Source organism: Siphateles boraxobius, unplaced genomic scaffold (assembly GCF_051911475.1).
Source record: "Siphateles boraxobius isolate OS27281-9 unplaced genomic scaffold, OSU_SipBor_1 7, whole genome shotgun sequence".
NCBI classification, from domain to species: Eukaryota; Metazoa; Chordata; class Actinopteri; order Cypriniformes; family Leuciscidae; genus Siphateles; species Siphateles boraxobius.
In genome coordinates this window covers 10,390,122-10,405,805 of record NW_027509197.1, presented here as the reverse complement: position 1 = coordinate 10,405,805, position 15,684 = coordinate 10,390,122, and the positions used below count along the sequence as shown (strand labels likewise).

At 42.5% G+C, this 15,684-nt stretch overlaps 1 protein-coding gene across 3 annotated transcripts in view; it reads right to left on the bottom strand.

Annotated features, from left to right (window-relative positions):
• The window catches only part of st6gal2a (ST6 beta-galactosamide alpha-2,6-sialyltranferase 2a), an 88,582-nt gene that overhangs the window by 47,957 nt on the left and 24,941 nt on the right, over positions 1-15,684 (bottom strand). The window lies entirely within an intron of this gene.

The following is a 15,684-nucleotide window of genomic DNA, read 5'->3' as shown; positions in this document are numbered from 1 at the left end:
TCAATATTATTGGTAACACTTTATAATAATGTTCATTAGTTAATTTATTAACTACATGAACTAACAATGAGCAATACATTTGTTACAGTATTTATTAATCTTTGTTAATGTCAGTTAATAGAAATACAGCTTTTCATTGTTTGTTCATGTTCTCAGTGCATTAACTAATGTTAACAAATACAACCTTTGATTTTTACAACGTATTAGTAAATGTTGAAATTAAAATCAACTAAGATTAATAAATGCTCAAGTAGTTTTGGTCATTCTTAGTTCTTGTTAACTAAGGTAGTTAAATAAAATAAGAGCTATATTAAGAGGTGAAGAAAACCATTTTGTGAGGGAGAAAAACATAGGAGGTTGGCTCAAGAAGCAATGACAGATTACATACTCATCTAACATCATTCCTTGGTACAGTATATTAACTTATTTTATCACTACTAGAGCCAGTTTAGTACCATGCATCAAGTAAACAAATGACTTCAATAAACCGTAATATCGGTTAACACAACAGTGACTGTTATTGGGAGACTATACTTTCAGTTAAAATACATAATTTCACAATTCTGAATAATTCAAAAGTATGCACTTGATACAAGCTGTGTAGAAGAGACACACCGATATAGTGCCTAGACAGCTGCAATTCTGTCAAACCATTGACTGATGTCAGCTTTCTCTTCACTTTGGGAAAAGGTTCCCCTGAGACAACTCATGATACACTGTTAGTTAACTGTATCGTTTCACTATTCTCGTACTGCAGATCTCAATTTAGACATGAGAACACTGCTTTCATATCAGTCTTTCCATGCAAAACTAAAAAAAACAACAACAACACCTTACTGTAACACTTTGTGGAATGGATAATTATGCCTACATTTAAGATGTACGTAATTAATTGAATATACAATTTCATGTTTGAAATACACAATTAAATCCAGTTTGTTCTGCATCTCACATATTTTAACAATACTGCTCGTTCCACAGCTAGTCATATTTTAACCATGTTCATGCTCGTTGACTGATTAAATGTAATTGTTTTCACAATGAACAGATGTGTGCAGATTAAGCCATTTGAATATGGATTTGTAAAGATATGATTTGAATATAATCAAATAGATTCAAATAGTTAAAGCCATGATTTTTTTGAGTGCATAAATCTTACCCATTTTTTACTCATTTAATTTGACTGACAAATACGCATCATATTAAGAGGTGCACTAGGTCAATTCTTTAATTCAAAATTAACTACATTTAAATGAGTCAATACACCATCAATCCTACTTCCAAAATGTGTTTTTGTCTTAGCCTGATTCACTATGGTAAGCCAAATTGTGTTTCAATTTTAAACATGATGCTTTTCGTACGCAATTGCGTAAATGCATCACTGTCATGTGTCTTGTCCTAGCATTAAAGATTTCTCCAGCTACTTTGAAACATGTGGGATTGGTATAGGTTAGATGTCACAATGAGCGAGCAAGGTTGACATATTTAAATATATCCCCAAAATATAAAATATGGTAACCCACCATATACCACACACAGATGTTGATACACCTATCATTCCATATGCATAATAGTTTTTATACTGAGCTAATGACATTTTCTAGCCCCATCACAGAAAACTTTAAGAATTTTTTGAATTACAAGGACATCAGCATGTCCTCATAATGTATAAGGCAAATGAATAAATAAACCAACTGAATAAACTATTTTTTCCCCCACATGAATGAAATGTTAGTCCATAAGCCTCTAACCAAATATGTCTGTGCACTTCATGAGTCTTTTCCTTGGAACACAAACACACAGGACATGTGGTTTCAGTTCTGTTATGATAATGTGTATTCTTGCCAGAAATGTTTGGGTTGAAAGGAGGAAGTGAAGTGGATTTTGCGACCTCTGCGCATGTGGCGATATTTGGTGCAAGAAGGAAAAACCTCAATGGCCAACTTTAAACAATCCCATTTGTCATCCAACAAATCCGACTAGTCATCCAACAAAAGGCCAGTTAATTAATGCGTAGCAGTGGTGCTTTTAAAGAGATAGAATAGTCCAATAATTGATAGACTAACAGTCAGCAAAGAGGTTTGGTCTCTGAATTGCAATTCAAATCTCAATCTCATTTAAAGCAGCACAGCTATAGCCATCAGTGCTTGTGAACATCATCATATTCAACAAAACATTGCAAGACTATCACAGTAAGTCTTAAAATGTCCTGTGGTGAGCAATGCTCCTGTTATTATGCAGGATTCACAGGTTTATTTGTGAGTTGTTGTGTTAAGATTAAAAAGACCGTGTCGTCTGTCAGATGAATGCTTTCAAAAAGGCTCAAACTGTTGGTCGTTGTGAATTTGATTTTGCTCACCCACATTATTTCCAATCTGACAATTCAGACAGATGTCTTGCTCAGACAACCCACTGACAAAGAAAATTAAGCACCCCAGTTCTTGATTTTTAGACCCAGATAACTGACTAAAAGTGCAAAGTGCAGGATAAATTAAGTTGTCTCCCAAAAGAAAGAACCGATTCTGAACTGCCCAAACGAGTCGTCAGTAATTCCAGACTTACTTCTTGCACAAGCCAACTTGGGTTTGTTACAAAATTGCATAATGTCAGACTATGGTCTCCAATGGCCTGCGAACGGCGTCTAATTTAACCCGCTCTCAAACACTGTAGTTGCAGCTGAGACCCGGAAGAGTTTGGTTCATGTTCTCGACATGTTGAGAAGACACCGTTTTCTGTGCTGCGAAAGCAAATCCACTTTGCATGCACTTGATTTCCAAAGGATGAGGACTTGGCTTGAATTGATATGGTAAAACGCTATCGTTACTTTTCGTATTACACATACAAGTGCTGAGGAAGCTTCCAGAGCTGAAATTCAAATACAGTAATGAGTGTCGAGTTTGACGCACGCTGTACGTGGTAGACCAATCACAAAAAACTGGGCCATCTGACCAATCAGAGCATGCTCTCGGAAAGGAGGGGTTTAGAGAGATTTAATCATTTATGAAACAGATCCAGAAACTGTGAGAAAAGAGCTGATGCTACATGTAAATACTTGTCTGATGACAAGATCACCATATATAGATAACAAACGGGTTCGCAAAAAGCATTGAGTTTGTTTGCGATTCAGTCTGATTCCTTTGGACAGTTTGCAGCGGTTGCACAAGTAACGCATACTTTGTCAGACAGAAAACAAAAAGACTGCTGGATGAGAATGATATTTACTTGCAATGTTGTAGAAACAAAACTTTGTTTGTCAGCAATGAAGCAGCTCTTCAATGGACGTGCAAATTGTGAACGACTCTCTACTGCAGGTAAAGACAATGTCACAACATGTGGCTTTTTTGATGTGCCCCAGAATTAATGAAAGGCTAGAAAGAGCCAGGAAGTCGCAATGAAAATAGTGTTTGCATTTATTGCGATAATTACAAGAATATAGTAAACGCATAATAATAGTAAAGTAATAATAACTCTCTAGTGCAGGTAAAGACAAGGTGTCTGTATATTTCCATATTAATAACATTAACAAAAGGGAATTTTTCTTTTTTGATTCGCCCCAGTACTGAAGAACTACAAACGCCCCAGCAAATCGCAACGAAAATAGTGTATGCATATTGTGATTATTACAATGACCTACACAGAGTCTTTCATGCGTTTTCATTGACTTGATCAGCAAGTGTTCAAGATCTGCCATCAGTTTACGCCAAAGTCTGTCGCCAGAATTTGAGAACTTTCAATAATTGCGGGACATTAGCAAATTTTTGTGGGGGGAAAAATATATTTTTTTCATTGTAAATAGTGTAGCAACGTATGAAGCACTGCTCACACAGATGTCACAGTGACACAGATGTCACTTTCAAAACAAGCAATTTTCTGTTGATCAGCACGGCAAATTCACATGACCAACGTGGAAAGGAGAAGCTGAGTGTGGCAGGATTTTCACATCAGTGATCAGTGAAATGTGTGTGTGGCGTGGGGGGGGAGGGGGGCGTGGTCTAGCGAGGTCTGCAGTAGAGGAGAGAGAGAGGTAGGAAACAAGCGGTGTGTAAGTAGGTCAAGTGCAAATGACAAATGTGACAAAAGGAGATAAACGCTAAAGTCCAGGACAAAATTAATGACAAAGGGACTGAAACAAAAACACTGGAAGTCCAAAAATCTAATATTTAAATATGCAATTCTATCCCTTGAAGTTTAGAGGAGCTGAATGAGAGATGTTGTGGCTTTAACGTGCACACTGCTGTCACTGCTTAGAATAGTAAGTCAACGACATGATTAGAAGCTATTCACAAGCCATATCAAACACAATTTGGTTTGGGTTGATGTGATCTGATGAAAAAAAAGAAAAAAAGAAATAAAACTGACTCAATGAGGAATAAACAAGCTTGAAAAAAAAAAACATGACTGTAGCAGACAGACTGTGTCTGGCATTTTCTAAGTCTGCTAACCAAATTTCCTTCCCTCTGAACCTGAGACGAGTTGAAACTGACAGTCACAAATGCACCGCAAATGCAGAAATCTGCATAAAACCTTGAATTTAAGTCATCTCTCTCTCTCTCTGTCTCTCTGTCTCTCTCTCTCTCTCTGTCTCTCTCTCTCTGTCTCTCTGTCTCTCTCTCTCTCTCTCTCTCTGTCTCTCTCTCTCTCTCTCTCTCTCTCTGTCTCTCTCTCTCTCTCTCATCTGCAGTGACAATAGAGTTTAGCACGGAAACCACTTCAGCAACGCTTCATAGTGGTTTGCCGCTTTCATTTCAGGTGTCAAACTTTTTAAAAAATTTTTTATTGCATAAATGATTTATCCATGCACATCATTGTTAATTTATTTAATGCATGTGCCCTCATATTAAAATAACTTCCCCCTCCATCTTGCAGCGACATCTCTTCTCTTCTCTGATGACGTGTTTACTTGCACGAGGGTGTGATCAACCTGTCACTCACATGAGCCTATATATTTTATGTGAGTGACAGCAAGTAAACGCGTCATCAGAGATGACAAACAATGAGTTGATGATAAACCTATATATACATATATATATATATATATATATATATATATATATATATATAGTTTTTGTGCCGTGTGCTTGCCTGCTTGCTGCGTTGTGACCATAAATAAGAGCGCGCGAGAGTGAAAGCACGTGCACAGTTTAGTGCACGTGGGAGCACATTTATTTGATCATATATCATTTTACAAAATCGTTTAATGCATGTGCTCCCGCGCGCACTATTTCGGTCACAACACAGCAATCAGAAGAGGACGGCACTGAAACCATCAGGGTCGATGCTATTCTCTTCCTTCATAACTCGTAATGAGAAGGATATATTTGTGTTAATAGTTGTGCAACTGCGCAAACTTTGGTTTGAAGTTTAATGTTTGAGTTCCAGAGGAATTTGTGACTCTTTCACCTGTTCAACCACAGCAATGTTACGTATTGGTAAGTCCGTGCTTTTTCTTTTTTTTTTTTTGTTGGCTGACTGCTGAGGGCGCCCCTGTGCCTTGGTGAAACGGTGTTTGCACATGTGTTTGTTTATCGTTGCAAGCAATCATAAAATACAACATATTGCAAAAACAAAAAAGAGAAGATATTTACTGAGAGAAACGAACCTCGGGTTCAGGCTTAAAATAACCGTAATGGTCAGGTCGGGTTAAATGATTTCGGGTACGGGCCGGGTTCGGGCTTCAGTTTAAAGCCCGTGCAGACCTCTACTGTACGATGATGACACATACTGTATGCTATATGATGCAAGTTAGTATAGAAGAATAAAACGTCATCGGCATGTGCTAGTGGTAAACAAATAGAACCGCACTTTAGTTGTTGTTTTGATATGTGCGGTGAAAAAAATAGAGGAAGCAAAAGAGGAGAATATGGATGTGGCCATGGCTAGGGAAAGTGGCTCACTTGGCATGCCAAATCTCCAAATAGAGCTTGAAGTGTTAGCTTATTTTCTTGGCAAGTACGTAGGTCGTAGCAGCAAACACACTGTGAGATGATCATGCTAAACTGACATTGTCAGAAAATTATCGCAGGCTATCTTCGGTCTCAAGATGTGACAACGGCCGTCTTTGAACCCCTCTCAGGGTTTAGGAGCCACGACAGAATTGCAACAGAATTGCTCTGTATGATTTTGGGCTGTCCCAGATGAAAGATTTGAAATGTGTGTTGCAAGTATTCGCCAATGCTTGCAACAAACCCTTCCTTTTACAAAAAAACGTTCCATTTAATGAAGGTAACAGTACTTGTTTTACTAAATGGGGGGGGGGGGGGGGGGGCTTTGCTTCAAGCAAATCCCTATTATGATGAGTAATTAACATTTGACTACCAATGCTTTTTCAGAATTCTCTTATTCTCTTTTCCCTCCTGACCATTATACATTGCTAAAAATGAAATATGTCATTTCATTTGAAAAAGTTGGCAGGGCATAAAAGATAGCTACAGTAGCAAAAACGATCCATTTAATTCTAAGGGTCAGAGAGCAGGAGCAAATCATACTTCTGGCAGTCCCACAGAAATCTGTTAGATGGTTTTATTCTCCCACGCTGACAAACCCACAAGCGTTTCATCAATTTCACCGAAGACAACGATTGCACTTGAGGCTTGTTCTGTCCTTGCGGAGGGCAATCAATATACAAAACGAGAAGCAAAAGTGAGAACGGAAGAGATAAGAAAGAGATTTCTGAGCAGACAACCTTGAGACAGACGGTCTTCAATCCAGTCCATCTCTGTGTGACCCCGTTTCGCATTTACACCGCTCTCCATTATGGATGACCAGGCAGCGCCCTCTGGAAATCAACTCAGAGGTCATTTGACTGCATGTGCATGGAGATTGATGAGCAAACACATGTTCACTGTCACACAGTGAACCCATTAACCTGAACCTTTCATCTACATTGCTAATGCACTCCAGTAACCCAATCCACTGCCAGACATTTTTAGTCATGCAGGATTCATTGCATCTCCACATCCATAGTCATCTTCAAATGTGCAGTCATCCCCAAGCGCACATTAACCCAAGTCTTGTGGTCTAAAACACTGAGGGAGAAAATCTCACCTGCACCACTGATCTGCCGTCCATTTAGAGCTGCACAAATGCACATGAGCTGTACAAATGTGCCGCCTTCATCCAGCTGGAAAAATGTTTTAAATAAACCAACACCGATTTCACCAGCAACCAGAAATAAAGCCACCATCTGGACCATGTCCCCGAGAAAGAACAGAGGCAGGCTGAGAAATGACAAAGACGACAGGAAAAAAGGAAGGTGTTGAAGAGAGGTTCCTCTGAATCACTGCTGTGTGATATAAAAAGTTGTTTCTGGCACAGTATATCATATATATATATATATATATATATAATACAAATAATTGAGAGCAGAATTGAGAGCAGAATTGAGAGTTTATTATTGTCCCAATCCTGATATAAATTCTGCAATTCTGTTTTTTTTTAGTTTTCTAATAAATTGAAATTAATTATAGTTCATAGTTCACGTTAACTAATGTAACCATATTGTAAAGTGTTACCCTAAATGTATGTATAAAAATAAATAGTACCACAGTCAGTGAGGACCATTGCAGCACAAGTGCACAGTTCCACCAGTCCAAGCCAAAGTATTTTGCATTAAATGCTTCAAATGCTTCAAGGCTCATTAGCATATAATTTTGTGTGGGTTGCCGTGTCAGGTGTTTTGACAGATTGCTTGTGTCGTTTAATGGAGTGAGAGAGGTTTCGCCCCAGCACATAACTGAAGCTCATTTCACAAAACAGCAAGTTAAAAAAAAAACTTCAGTCTTCACGGAGTGAGCAAGCACTCATGCATATCGACCAGACAGAGTGAAACAGAGAACATCTAATAACACTGTAACAGCACAATTATTTTGAACAAAACATTCGTTCACAGATTAGGTGTTATTCGAAAGCTTTTTAGCAAAACTAAACCATTTTGAAATTGGACGATTGAGAGGCGAGAAAGATCTTTTAAGAGAGGAGCTACTTCAGACTCTGTTGTTCTCTTGTGCTCCGCATCTCACGATAATGTTCTGGATAAAGATTTTGAAAAAAAACGTGCGTGCCGTTGTAGTTTACACAGGACTGGCGCAAAATGCGAATTTATACCTTTATTCTAGATGTTATGTGGTAGTAGTGTTAAGAGAAGGAGAGCTGTGGGCGATTTTTTTTTTTCACCTCCGCCGTGCGTGTTCTTTAAGAGAAAGACAGTCTTTTCAGCTTGTCACTATAAATTGCTTTTTCTGCACTAAACTAGTGAATATTGCCAAGATATATTCAGAGATGACAGACAAGATGTAGATAATAATTTAACGAAAACCCAATTTTGACAAAAAATAATTAAAATAAAAATTTAAATAATAATAATAATACTTATTTTTGGACTTTACTGAAAACGTACCAGCGCGACATCAGACGGGTTTTCCCAGATCGCATCACAAATATTTAAATCTGAAGTTTGCGGTCAGTAAACAAATTAAGATATTGTTGATGAAATCTGAGAGCTTATTGTCCCTTCATTGACAGCTATACGCAACTAACACTTTGTCGCTTCAAAAAATTCAGAAGGCTTCAAAGGCTTTTATTCACATATAAACATTCATCAGTTAACACATCAGTTGTTGTAAACGGAAGACCAAGCATGTTCGCTTGACAAGCAAGAACCAATTCATTCTCGTGTTCATTCTCGTGTTACGTAGCATGTTTGAGCTTCCGCAAGAGCCAATGAGGTTTGTTCTAGCACGACAAGCGTGTTCGGTTGAGCTTCTGTTTATGTTCGCTGATCAATGTTTATATGTGAAAAAAATACTACATTAAACCTATTCATTATATAAAGTGATCGTGTCTCTTGGGCAAAATTTGGGCAAAACCGCTCAATTCATCCGAAGAGGAACGAAAGTCTTGCGGGTTTAGAGTGACATTAATGACAGAATTTCCATGTTTGGGTGAAATTTTCATTTTAATGATGAACAGTTGTCTGCTTAATATTTTTGTGGAGACTTTGATACTTTTTCTCCAAGATGTTTTGATGAATAGAAAGTTTAAAAGAACAGCATTTATTTGAAATGTAAATCTTTGTAACATTATAAATGCATTTACTGTCGCTTTTGACCAATTTAATGCACGCTTACTGAAAAGCAAAATTAAAAAATATAAATAATAAAAGCTATTATTTACATAAAAAGAAATAAATTGTAAATCTGAACACACACACACACGATTCCTGACAGGGCCCCCATGATACGAAATTGATTTATCGATTTACACATTATAATAGGCTTCAATGATACAGTATCCAATTTTTTTTATATATATATTTTTTTTTATCTGATTAAATCAAAACAGTTTATTTACATCCCTGGCTGTGGGAACATAGAAACAGTCACTGGTGGTTCAAAACTAAGAGCATAAGTGGAAAAAGAAAATGGGAAACATAAAAGTTATGGTTGAATTCACACCTCCCTTAGCAATAAGCCCGGTTCCCACACATCCATTATTCATAGATTTTGTTCTGATGCCTCTTCCAAGTGTTTAACGGTATAATCTGAGGTAATCTAACGAAAGAATATAAACACTGAAGGGGGGATAAATTTCTCAGCTGTTGGCAGGCTTTTGTAAATGCTTAGCACCTTTAATTTAGGCCCAGTCAAGTGAGCTAAAGTAAGATGAAGAATCATTTCTTTACACGCATGCTCAAAGCCTGCATGCCGGAGGACGTTCAGGACGATATTGACATTCATCCATTTTGTAACAGGATTGTGAAGCATCCATTTAAATAGCTAATGTGCGAGCCTAGCCTGTCACGGTATACAAGTTCATTGCTTCCTTCTCGTCTCGTGTTTATGTTGTTGTATGAAAGCACGTGTGTAGTGGGCGTGAATGAGTGTCATTCCTTGATCCGCTCCAGCTGATCGTCATCACATCACCAGCTGCAGCCGATCTCATCTCACCATATATTCTCACAGTTCTCTCATCTCCTTTGTCAGATCGTTGGATGTTGTCTCTTGGATGTTGTCTCTCCGTGTGGTGTTCCTGTTGGATTCGTTGGATGTTTGTCTCTCCGTGTGGTGTTCCTGTTGGATTCGTCGTCGTCTCTTCGTTGGATTGTCGTTTGGGTTTTCACTGCACTTCACGGGTTCGTCTTCGACCATCGAGGTCCCTGCGTCACCAGTCCACACCCGTGTTCCTGTCTAGCTTTTCATTGTTCAATAAAGAACTGAGTTTGACCTGCGATTGCTTCCGTCCTGTTTTTGACAACCATGACAGAACGATCTGACCCCGCTATGGAAGCAGCAGGTTCGCCGACCTCGTTGGAGGAATTCCTTCAGCACAGCGCGAGAAGAATGGATTCTCAGGAGAGGAATTTAGGGGACACGGGTCGTGCGGTACAAGCTTTGGTGACGCAGGTGTCCGAGCTCACCCAGCAGATCCAATTACTTCGTGCTCCCGCTGCGCCACCCACACCAGCTGTTCCCCCCACACCACCAGCGATCGCTACGACATCAGAGCCACGCCTACCTGTTCCAGAATCATACGCTGGTGAGTCTGCTTACTGCAGAGCATTTCTGACACGTTGTGCCATGCATTTTGCACTGCAACCGAGAACTTTCAATAATGAGCCAGCCAAGGTGGCATTTGTCATTACTTTGTTGACCGGAAAGGCGGCGTTATGGGGGACAGCGGTGTGGGAAAATCAAGACCCTTGCTGTGCCTCGTTCCAGGCACTCTCCTCAGAGATGAGACGGGTGTTCGATCGGGCCGTCGCGGGGAGAGAGGCTGCCAGGGTGTTGGCCGGCCTCCGTCAGGGTGACAGGTCGGTCTCGGACTATTCGATCGAGTTCCGCACCCTGGCGGCCGAAAGCCAGTGGAACGAGGCGGCGCAGTGGGACATGTTCCTGCATGGGTTGGCTGACCGCGTCCAGAGGGAGATCTACGCCCTGGACCTCCCCACGACGCTGAATGGACTCGTCGAGCTCGCTCTGAGGGTGGACGCTCGCATCACCAGAGTCGGGGGAAGAGCACCGTCCATTTGGTCTCCAGCTGGAGCAGAGGGTCAACGGTCCAGTGGCAGGGACGTGGTCAGCCCAGTCTTCGATCACGAACCCATGCAGGTGGGTCGAGCTCGGCTTTCCCGGGAGGAGAGGGAAAGGCGGAGGTCCCAGGGCCTCTGCCTATACTGTGGAGGTTCGGGACATTTTGCCTACAACTGCCCGGTAAAAGGCCAAGCCCGATAGTAAGTATGAGGCTACTATCGGGTGGGATCTCCGCCGAGAAGACCTCATCCACATCTACCCTCCTTCCGGTAAGACTGAGATGGTCAATTCACCAGCACGACTGTCAAGCACTTCTGGACTCCGGGGCTGAGGGTAATTTTATGGACAGTACTTTTGCACATAGACTTCAGATTCCCCTTAAACCACTCACACAGAGGATTGCAGTACACGCATTAAATGGTCAAGAACTTCCCATCATCTCGCTCATCACCGAAAACATCACACTCATCACCTCAGGCAATCACTCAGAAACTATTTTTTTTTATATACTGGATTCCCCCCTGGCACCTGTAGTTCTTGGACACCCCTGGCTCATTCATCACAACCCTCGTGTGGACTGGCAGCAAAGAGCTATTCTGGAGTGGAGCAAGGAATGTCATAAGTCTTGTCTGATGTCTGCTTGTCCGTCTGTGCCTGTTTTTGTGTTACAGGAGGAGGCAGGGGACTTGTCTAACGTGCCCGAGGAGTACCACGATCTGAAGGAAGTGTTCAGTAAGTCTCGGGCTGCTTCTCTTCCTCCGCATCGTCCCTATGACTGTGCCATAGATTTACTGCCAGGTAAGTCTCCGCCTAAGGGCAAGTTATATTCGCTTTCCAATCCGGAGAGGGAGGCTATGGAGAAATATATTTCTGATTCTCTGGCAACCAGTTTCATCCGTCCTTCCTCTTCTCCGGCGGGGGCGGGGTTCTTTTTTGTGGGAAAGAAGGACGGGTCTCTGCGACCTTGTATTGACTACCGGGGGCTGAATAACATCACGGTAAAGAATACTTATCCTTTGCCGTTAATGTCTTCAGCCTTCGAGAGGTTGCAGGGAGCGTCTGTTTTCACGAAATTGGACTTGCGTAACGCTTATCATCTGGTTCGCATTAGGGAGGGGGATGAATGGAAGACTGCCTTTAACACCCCCAGGGGGCACTTTGAATACTTGGTCATGCCTTTCGGGCTGTCCAACTCCCCAGCAGTCTTCCAGGCACTGGTCAATGACGTGTTGCGAGACATGATAGATCAGTTCATATATGTTTACCTGGATGACATATTGATATTTTCCTCGTCTCTCCAGGAACATGTGCAACACGTTCGACGAGTGCTTCAGAGGTTGCTAGAGAATGGGCTTTTTGTCAAGGCGGAGAAATGCGATTTTCATGCACAGTCTGTTCCTTTTCTAGGATACATCATTTCGTCTGAGGGAATGCGTGTGGACCCTGAGAAGGTTAAGGCTGTGGTAGAGTGGCCAAGTCCAGATTCCCGTAAGGCCCTGCAGAGGTTTCTGGGGTTCGCCAACTTCTATCGGCGTTTCATTCGCAACTTCAGCCAACTAGCCGCACCTCTGACTGCCTTGACCTCCCCCAGAACTCCGTTCAGGTGGTCAGATACAGCCGAGGCTGTGTTTGCCAAACTCAAGAGCCGCTTTGTTTCAGCTCCCATCCTCGTTGCCCCTGATTCTTCACGTCAGTTCGTGGTAGAGGTCGACGCATCAGAGGTGGGGGTAGGAGCAGTCCTGTCCCAGCGTTCGCCCGCAGACGATAAGATGCATCCTTGCGCGTTTTTTTCTCATCGATTATCCCCAGCCGAACGCAATTACGACATTGGTAACAGGGAGTTGTTGGCAGTCAAGTTAGCGTTGGAGGAATGGCGTCATTGGTTAGAAGGTGCGGGGGTTCCTTTTATCGTCTGGACCGATCACAAGAATCTAGAGTACATCAGAACCGCCAAAAGATTGAACTCCAGGCAGGCTCGGTGGGCACTTTTTTTCGGTCGCTTTGATTTTTCTCTCTCGTACCGCCCGGGTTCTAAGAACATCAAACCCGACTCCTTATCTCGCATTTTTGATCGTTCCGAACGCCCGTCTACTCCCGAGTGCATTTTACCGGAAACCCTATTTGTTTCCACACTCGTATGGGAGATCGAATCGAAGGTCAAGACGGCCTTAGAAGGGGTAATGCCTCCGCCCGGTTGCCCACCGAATCGCTTATTTGTGCCGGAGGGATTACGGTCCGACGTTATACAGTGGGGTCATTGCTCCAACGTGGCTTGTCATCCAGGAGTTAATCGTACTAAGTTTTTAGTCAAGCAACGATTTTGGTGGCCACTTATGGCTCGTGACATCCACAGTTTTGTTTTGGCTTGCTCGGTCTGTGCCACTGGTAAGACTTCCAATCGTCCGCCTGATGGGCTCCTTCAACCGCTGCCTGTCCCTTCGAGACCCTGGTCCCATATCGCTCTAGATTTTGTCACCGCCCTCCCGCCCTCCCAGGGCAACACAGTCGTTTTGACTGTGGTGGACCGGTTCTCGAAGGCGGCTCATTTCATTCCCTTACCCAAATTACCCTCAGCTAAGGAGACAGCGTTGACAGTCATTGACCACGTCTTTCGCTTACATGGCCTCCCGATGGACGTGGTCTCTGACAGAGGACCCCAGTTTGTGTCCAAATTTTGGCAAGAATTTTGTAAGTTACTGGGGGCAACAGTTAGTCTGTCCTCAGGGTTCCACCCCCAGAGCAATGGTCAGACCGAGAGAGCCAACCAAGATCTGGAAAGGGTGTTGCGATGTTTGGTTTCTAAGAATCCTTCCTCTTGGAGTCAACAGATTTCCATGGTGGAGTACGCCCACAATACGTTACCAGTGTCGGCTACGGGCCTATCTCCGTTTGAGTGTAGTTTAGGTTACCAGCCACCTATTTTTCCTAGTCTGGAATCCGAGGTCGCGGTCCCCTCCGCTCACGCCTTAATCCAGAGGTGTCACCGCACTTGGACTAGAGCCCGTGAGGCTCTACTCCAAGTGGGGGCGCGCACCAAGGCTAAGGCCGATCGCCACCGGTCGAAGCCTCCCGTATACGTCGTTGGTCAAAAAGTGTGGCTTTCAACTAAGAACATTCCTCTCCGATCCGTCTCTAATAAGCTTGCCCCCAAATTCATTGGCCCGTTCACTGTCACCAAGATCATTAGTCCGGTGACAGTCCGCCTTAGTTTACCTCCAGCGTACAGGAGGGTTCACCCCGTTTTCCATGTTTCAAAAATCAAGCCCGTGTTTCATGCTCGCATTAATCCGCCAGTCCCGGTTCCCCCCCCGCCGCGTCTCGTAGATGGGGAGACCACCTATTCGGTAAATCGCATTCTGGATTCTAGACGGAGGGGACGTGGATTTCAGTACTTGGTGGACTGGGAAGGTTACGGTCCGGAGGAGAGAAGTTGGGTTCCGGCTAGAGACATCCTGGATCACTCTCTGATCGATGATTTCAATCGACAGGTAAGGGAGTCTGGGAACGCCAGGAGGCGTTCCTAGGAGAGGGGGTACTGTCACGGTATACAAGTTCATTGCTTCCTTCTCGTCTCGTGTTTATGTTGTTGTATGAAAGCACGTGTGTAGTGGGCGTGAATGAGTGTCATTCCTTGATCCGCTCCAGCTGATCGTCATCACATCACCAGCTGCAGCCGATCTCATCTCACCATATATTCTCACAGTTCTCTCATCTCCTTTGTCAGATCGTTGGATGTTGTCTCTTGGATGTTGTCTCTCCGTGTGGTGTTCCTGTTGGATTCGTTGGATGTTTGTCTCTCCGTGTGGTGTTCCTGTTGGATTCGTCGTCGTCTCTTCGTTGGATTGTCGTTTGGGTTTTCACTGCACTTCACGGGTTCGTCTTCGACCATCGAGGTCCCTGCGTCACCAGTCCACACCCGTGTTCCTGTCTAGCTTTTCATTGTTCAATAAAGAACTGAGTTTGACCTGCGATTGCTTCCGTCCTGTTTTTGACAACCATGACATAGCCAGCACAAATCACAGGATGCTTCAGAGAGGGAATCGGCACAGGAGTTGGAGGATACGGGCTACCAGGGGCGTAAACATCCTATTTGCTTTTAGAAGGTAATTAGAAAGCACTCTCTGAAGGTATGAGACCACGAGCAATCTGATTATATAACAACGATACCTGGACGCATTGTTTTAAAAGGAATGTCGACCTTGAGAAATGAGCATCCAGATAAAATGTAATGGATCTCATTTGGACGGCGCTCCTTTACGAGATACCTTGCATATTTACTATGTAATGGATCTCATTTGGATGGCACCACACCACTTTACGAGATGGTATACTTATTTACAGGCAGGCAGTTTTACCCACACAAGCACTAAATGCATAATAGGGAAATAATTGGGTTGCAGGAGAGAAAATAAATGCTTTACAATACGTGTTCATATGCGTCTGATCAGTCTAGACTTTGTAAAAATCTTCCAAAAGCATTAAGCTTTTCTTCCTTCTTTTATAACATGATTGACATTTATTTTTGCAGATGTCCTCTGGAAACGTCTGAAGTGTACTTTCCATTATTTTCATAACACAACACACACTTTTCACCAACATGTGCATGGTCGATACTAATGACATGCAAAGCATGCTCGCAAAAAAGTGAGTGGGTGAC